This window comes from Sinocyclocheilus grahami, unplaced genomic scaffold (genome assembly GCF_001515645.1).
Source record: "Sinocyclocheilus grahami isolate Dianchi unplaced genomic scaffold, SAMN03320097.WGS_v1.1 scaffold219.1, whole genome shotgun sequence".
NCBI lineage: Eukaryota > Metazoa > Chordata > Actinopteri > Cypriniformes > Cyprinidae > Sinocyclocheilus > Sinocyclocheilus grahami.
In genome coordinates, this window is record NW_015505398.1 from 991,322 (window position 1) to 999,444 (window position 8,123).

An 8,123-nucleotide genomic window follows, 5' to 3' on the forward strand; every position below is an offset into this window, starting at 1 on the left:
CTTTATTTTAATATAATACAAAATATTTTTCATCAGAAATATTATTTAAGATGGTAGTGTAAGCAAGTTTAGTTTGAAAAGGCTTAATAGTAAATAAGACACAATTAGACAATATTTGAATAAAATAATAATAATGAGAAGAAATATATATTTGCAACAACTGATGGAGTGCTGAATGCTGCACACACACGCAGCGTTGTCAAGGTAACATTTGGTCAGTCATTCCCTTCGCCAAGGAAGTTCCAAACGCTTATATGAGACAGTAATGCCCTACACCCTTCAAAGAACACACTTCAAGGGCTCTGCCCTTCGATGGGAGTAGGGCATAGGGATGCTCATTTCCGTCTGGAATTCGCCCCTGGACTAGATCCGCTCGAACTGAGCTCAATGGTGGATCCTTAACACCAACCATTAGTCATATCTGTCTTTTGTCCCGAACTCCACATCCGCTGGGGCTTTGGTACTATAGCCCAAAGCTCTCTTTGGTACTATAGCGCATATAGTCTGGGACACCATACTCGGCCTCACGTTGTATCATGTCATGTAATGTTATATAATTTTGTATTGTAGGATTGCAGGGTTCCTCATTCACAATTCCTATACATTTAATCTAAACCCACTTGGAAAATGTCCTTTAGTACAATGTCACTAAAATCCACATAGCTGGAAAGTTCAAGAAACTCCCCAACATAATTTTCAATAGTCCCATTTACTAGACTTAGGCGAAGAATGCAAATTACTGGGCTTAACACGGCAAACAATAGGGTTTAGATAAGGGGTCACCAAACTTGATCCTGGAGGGCCGGTGTCCTGTAGAGGTTAGCGCCAACCCTAATCAAACATACCTGGACCAGCTAATCAAGGTCTTGAAACTTCCAGGCAGGTGTGTTGAGGCCAGTTGAAGCTAAACTCTGCAGGACACTGGCCCTCCAGAACCAGGTATGGTGACCCCTGGTTTGGATACAAAACTATGGGGAACAAATGGCAGAAAGCAACCAATGATTAGACAAAACAAATGAACAGGAACCAAAGAACAAACAGAACTGAAAACCACATCACAGAACAATGAACCAAAGAGAACATGACACATACAGCAAAGGAACAACATGACATGATCACAAGATGGGGTAAGGGCAGGGGCGTGTCTAGAGGGTTGGCACGGGATGGCACCGGCCCCCCACAAATGGACTGGAGAGCAGTGTGCAGCCTATAGATACAAGATGGCAGCTGCCATCACAGGAAGCGCAGGCAACAGTAGCAGGAACTCAGGGACTCCCAGACTTGGAATTGGGACCCCTGGGGCGAATTCCAAACGGCTTTCTTGCGCCCTTGGAGGGCATTTCAGGAAGGGGATGCCATTTGTAGGGACGTTCCAAACAAAAGTGAACACCTGAATCCCTTCGCGAAGGGCCCTTCCAGAAGTCCGTTAGTGAAGGGAACATGCGATGGTCACTTCACGGAAGTGATTTATGTTTGTGATCACGTGATCTTCAATTAGGAGATCTTGCGACGCATTTTAAAGCAAAGTTGTGGTTGATTTCGACTTCACATACAAACGTAAGTAGAATAGGCTAATTAAATTTGTCTTTATTTTAATATAATACAAAATATTTTTCATCAGAAATATTATTTAAGATGGTAGTGTAAGCAAGTTTAGTTTGAAAAGGCTTAATAGTAAATAAGACACAATTAGACAATATTTGAATAAAATAATAATAATGAGAAGAAATATATATTTGCAACAACTGATGGAGTGCTGAATGCTGCACACACACGCAGCGTTGTCAAGGTAACATTTGGTCAGTCATTCCCTTCGCCAAGGAAGTTCCAAACGCTTATATGAGACAGTAATGCCCTACACCCTTCAAAGAACACACTTCAAGGGCTCTGCCCTTCGATGGGAGTAGGGCATAGGGATGCTCATTTCCGTCTGGAATTCGCCCCTGGACTAGATCCGCTCGAACTGAGCTCAATGGTGGATCCTTAACACCAACCATTAGTCATATCTGTCTTTTGTCCCGAACTCCACATCCGCTGGGGCTTTGGTACTATAGCCCAAAGCTCTCTTTGGTACTATAGCGCATATAGTCTGGGACACCATACTCGGCCTCACGTTGTATCATGTCATGTAATGTTATATAATTTTGTATTGTAGGATTGCAGGGTTCCTCATTCACAATTCCTATACATTTAATCTAAACCCACTTGGAAAATGTCCTTTAGTACAATGTCACTAAAATCCACATAGCTGGAAAGTTCAAGAAACTCCCCAACATAATTTTCAATAGTCCCATTTACTAGACTTAGGCGAAGAATGCAAATTACTGGGCTTAACATGGCAAACAATAGGGTTTAGATAAGGGGTCACCAAACTTGATCCTGGAGGGCCGGTGTCCTGTAGAGGTTAGCGCCAACCCTAATCAAACATACCTGGACCAGCTAATCAAGGTCTTGAAACTTCCAGGCAGGTGTGTTGAGGCCAGTTGAAGCTAAACTCTGCAGGACACTGGCCCTCCAGAACCAGGTATGGTGACCCCTGGTTTGGATACAAAACTATGGGGAACAAATGGCAGAAAGCAACCAATGATTAGACAAAACAAATGAACAGGAACCAAAGAACAAACAGAACTGAAAACCACATCACAGAACAATGAACCAAAGAGAACATGACACATACAGCAAAGGAACAACATGACATGATCACAAGATGGGGTAAGGGCAGGGGCGTGTCTAGAGGGTTGGCACGGGATGGCACCGGCCCCCCACAAAATATGCTTGCCCCCCCAACAGCACAGACTGATCAGAGTATAACATCTCATGCGCTGATGTCATACGCTAATCGGCAGAGTAGTGCCGCTTGAAGTAGAACACACCTACTCACTGTCTGGTTCACTACTAATTAATTCCCGTATATTTACGACACCATTGGATTAGAGTGCTGTCAATTTAACAATGCTCAACGCCATTGGATTAGAGTGCTGTCAATTTCACAGCTCAAACAGGAGACGCTCGATTTTGTATTAAATTATAAATATAGGCCTATATATATAGAGAGAGAGAGAGAGAGAGAGAGAGAGAGAGAGAGAGAGAGAAAGCTGTAATACAAAATATTTTTCATCAGAAATGTTATTTAAGATGGTAGTGTAAGCAAGTTTAGTTTGAAAAGGCTTAATAGTAAATAAGACGCAATTAGACAATATTTGAATAAAATAATAATAATGAGAAGAAATATATATTTGCAACAACTGGTGGAGTGCTGAATGCTGCACACACACACAGCGTTGTCAAGGTAACATTTGGTCAGTCATTCCCTTCGCCAAGGAAGTTCCAAACGCTTATATGAGACAGTAATGCCCTACACCCTTCAAAGAACACACTTCAAGGGCTCTGCCCTTCGAAGGGAGTAAATTATAGGCCTAATATAGGCCTAATCACAGATATAAATGAAGAGACTTTTAAACCAAAAGTGTAAAATAGACTCTCTCTCTCTCTCTCTCTCTCTCTCTCTCTCTCTCTCTCTCTCACACACACACACACAAAGAGAACGATATATAACACTTTTGTAAGACTTTACAATAAGGTTTTAGTTGTTAACATTAAATAACTATGTTAGTTATCATGAACAATATTTATATAGCATTTATGAATCTTAGTTGATGATGTAAATTCAGATGAATAATGTAACAGGATGTCATAGGTCAGTATCAAATGAGTGTCAAATTATTATTTGCAGCACAACATTTTTTAAGTCCACGTGTATGTATCTTTAGATCTTTTTATGTTGTAATTAACATAATTATTAACCTAATTATTAACCTAAACTGATAATGTACTTTTTTTTCAAAATGAGATGGGGTGTAAGAGATGTTTTAATGACACTGAGTGAGTTTGGAAACATTCTTGGTGTTTTTGTATTAGCTCTGTAATGTGTTGAGAAATGGTGTAAATTAAAGGGGTTTTAAAAGTCAAGTCTCTCTCTCTCTCTCTCTCTCTCTCTCTCTCTCTCACCCAACTACCCACCCACCCCCACACTTACCGTTGGTGGCCATCGGTGGGAAATCCTAGGAGGAGTATATCAAATTCCAGAGCATGTGCTTTTTACACAGCCCTAAATAGCCAACTTCCTGTTGGGCGGAGACTATGACATGCAGTGTGAAAGTTGTTTGGCTCAATGAGATCTATATGTGTACCGAGTTTCATATGCAAGTATAGTGTGAGATATACATCAAGTTTTCTGACTGTGTTCCAGGGTGCGCTGTAGAGCCCCTGTGCCACGCCCGGGTCCCAGCCTCTGTGGCATCCTAATGACCGCAGATTCCAACGTGTGTCTATTTTCAAGAGTTTTTGAGCATGTTAAGGCCCCCAAAAAGCCCCGGATAGTCGAAAAAAAATAAAATAATAATAATCCTTAGGGGATCAATAGGGACCTGCGCCATATGGTGCTTTTCCACTGCATGGTACGGCACGGTACGGTTCACTTTTGGGGGGTTTTCCACTGGGTACAGTACCTGGTACTTTTTTCAGTACCACCTCGGTTGAGGTTCCAAGTGAACCGTACCGTTACCAAAACGTGATGTGTAAAATCTGCTGATCACTGATTGGCTGGAGAGAATCGTCACTGAACTTGCGACACGAGATACAACAGACCCGCTAGATTTAAATCAGCACAGCCAGCGAAGGATCGAATGCAACTGTTTTGAACGAGCGCACCTTTTTTTAACAACCCAAAAATGGCTGTTTCGTGGTCTGTTGAGGAAGTACAGACGTTCCTCTCATTGACAGCAGAGGAGTGGATCCAGCGAGAGCTTGATGGGGCGATGTGGAATGAAAAAGTTTTTCAGGAGTTACGGCAGTATTATGTGAATAATCCCACCCACTCTAAAGCGGTACTAAATTGCAGTGGAAACACAAACCGAGCTGAGCATTGCCATGCCAAGCCGAGCCGAGTCATACCACGCAGTGGAAAATCGCCATTAGTGGCTTGCAGTGATGGGCAGTAGCTTCGCTACAAGTCACTGTTTTCTTAATCAAATAGCTTTTCAGTAGCGAAGCTCTTTTTTTGATCAAGTAGCGTGGTAGCGTCAACAAATGCTATATTATTCAAAGCATTCTGAAGCTCAAGCTCAAATCGGAAATATAACTGCTAAGGATCACTGATCCTGGACCAGTAAACGTGACGCCACCACCGCTAAACCTCTTAACTCCATTGGCTCCTCAAACTGTCAGTCAAACTTCATTATTCCTCCCGCCTCTCTCGTGAATGAAGTGCAGCGTGCAGTTTGGAGCATCTCAGCTTGTTTACAGAATGAAAAAAAATAGCTTAGATGTAGTAAAGTACTTCTGCCATGTTGCTGTAGCTTAGCTTGCTACATTTCACAGGGCTGTAGCTTTAGTGTAGTGAAGCTTCATTTAATGAAGAGTAACTGTTAGCTTAGCTCACTATATTTTCCAAGTAGCTTGCCCAACACTGGTGGCTTGCGCCCTAATAATCCTCAGGGGATCAATAGGGCCCTGCGCCTTAGTGTCTTAAAAAATGTGTACCTTTTTTATCACTTATCAAAAGTTGCTAAATGTTGCCAAATAAATTTAAAAAATAGCTAAATTTGTTGCTAGGTGCTTTTGGAAGAAAAAGTTGCTAGGGTAGTCTGAAAAGTTGCAAAATTTAGCAACAAAATTGCTAAGTTGGCAACACTGATGCCAACAGTTGGCTTGCTCAACACAACCCAGCGTTACAATATGCCATAATTCCAGCCAATCAGAGACGAGGCTGCTAAATTCTGATTGGCTGCCTTGACAACCACTCACAACATTTCTTGCATTACAACGACAGCAGAAGAGGAAAAATACAGTTGATTTTCTGATTATATTTTTTTCCAAGCACATTTTACCAATTCCAAACAACATCAATCTTAATAACCACTATTAATCTTGTATTTAAACACTTATAATCTATATATTATTGTTCATGAAGGCTGGAAGTGAAAAACGCCTTATATTCAGGTGTGCATAATTATTAAGCAGGTTATCTTCTACAGATAAAATCTCGAGATGGACTAAAAATGAACTCCCAAAACGTACTGCCAGATTCTGGAAGATAAATTCTTCAACCAGTGGAACAAGAGGGTGTGGTGCTGGTCCTTCAAGAGTCACTCTCATCTTATCTGTCAATAAAGCATATATATACAGTGGGTACGGAAAGTATTCAGACCCCCTTAAATTTTTCACTCTTTGTTATATTGCAGCCATTTGCTAAAATCATTTAAGTTAATTTTTTTCCTCATTAATGTACACACAGCACCCCATATTGACAGAAAAACACAGAATTGTTGACATTTTTGCAGATTTATTAAAAAAGAAAAACTGAAATATCACACAGTCCTAAGTATTCAGACCCTTTGCTGTGACTCTCATATATTTAACTCAGGTGCTGTCCATTTCTTCTGATCATCCTTGAGATGGTTCTACACCTTCATTTGAGTCCAGCTGTGTCTGATTATACTGATTGGACTTGATTAGGAAAGCCACACACCTGTCTATATAAGACTCCTTGTACTTCTGGAGACTCCAGGTAGGTTGCACTTTTGGAAAATGGTGGCGCTGGAGACTAAATGGTTCCTGGTGATTATTTTGCAGTTAACATGCATCTTTTCTTCTCCACATGTTTTTGACTGACCCTGCTGACCCACTGAGCATTTTGCTGTCCAATGGTTATGCATTAACTTTGCAATTTCTAGTATTGTATTCGTTTTTAATATTTCTCATGGGCATGGGCATAATTTTTGACTTTCAGTCTGAGTTAAATCTCTTTTTTGGCTTATTTTATCTGTAAAAGAAAATCTGCTTAATAATTATGCACACCTGAATATAAGACATTTTTCACTTCCAGCCTTCATGAATAATTATATATCAATTATAAATGATTAAATAAAAGATTAAAAGTAGTTATTAAGATTGATGTCGTTTGGAATTGGTAAAATGTGCTTGGAAAAAAATATGATCAGAATATCAACTTGCATAATAATTATGCATGCACTGTATTTTTCCTCTTCTGCTGTCGTGGTAATGCAAGAAATGCTGTGAGTGGTTGTCAAGGCAGCCAATCAGAATTTAGCAGCCTCGTCTCTGATTGGCTGGAATTATGGCATATTGTAAGGCTGGGTTGTGTTGAGCAAGCCAGCTGTTGGCATTTAGAGTAGGGATGGGCGATACCCCTTATTTTGTTTTGATACGATACCAATATTTTTCAAGGCAGTATCGTCGATATCGATACCGATTCGATACTTCTGCACTAAACTTTTGAATTATGAAATGTATTAAATTACTAAGAGTAAAATGGGTAATGAAAACCACTTAACTTTGTTTAAAATGCATTTTAACTCGTTTAATCCAAAATTTTTGACACTTCGGATCGATACGCCCATCCCTAATTTAGAGAGCATTGAGTGCGGGCATCAGGTGAGCAAGCTAGTGAAACGTTGCAAGCGCAAAAGAGTCTGCACACATCCAAAAACTTATTTTAAATGCAAAATTGATTTTCGTGCGCTCAAAATACTTTCTTCTTTGCGAGACAAACATTTTCTCCACCAAACTCAGTTCGCGCGCGTGCAAAACGCACTTTTGCGCTCTCAAAATATGATCTTTCGCACGCAGAATTGTGGCAGAGGTGTAATCCCATATGCGTCCTGCGTCATCAACCTGGAACTAAAGTTCGATTCAGTTCGATTTGTGAACCGGCTCGACTGGTTGCTTCCTGAGAAGTAGGGGGGAGCCAATGAGTCATTTATCATGTAAAATACACATGCTTAGCAATGCTTGAAATTTGTTTAATAATCCAGTTATCTGGAAATATACACAAGATGAAAAACTAGATGTCATATCAAACTCTTTTATTTTGCTTACAATCCTGCGTACAATGAATTAATGTACCCAATTGTTTAAGCTAATTTTGTACCTACTTGACCATAATCTTTTTATTGTAAAAATGCAGAAAGTTTTCTGTTAAGCTTAGGTTTATCTAGCTGTATAAAAACGATAAAAGTCTAGCCAATGTCCACAATTAGGTAGCTAAGCAAACCGACTGTTTAACTGTGTGTGTGTGTGTGTGTGTGTGTGTGTGTGTGTGT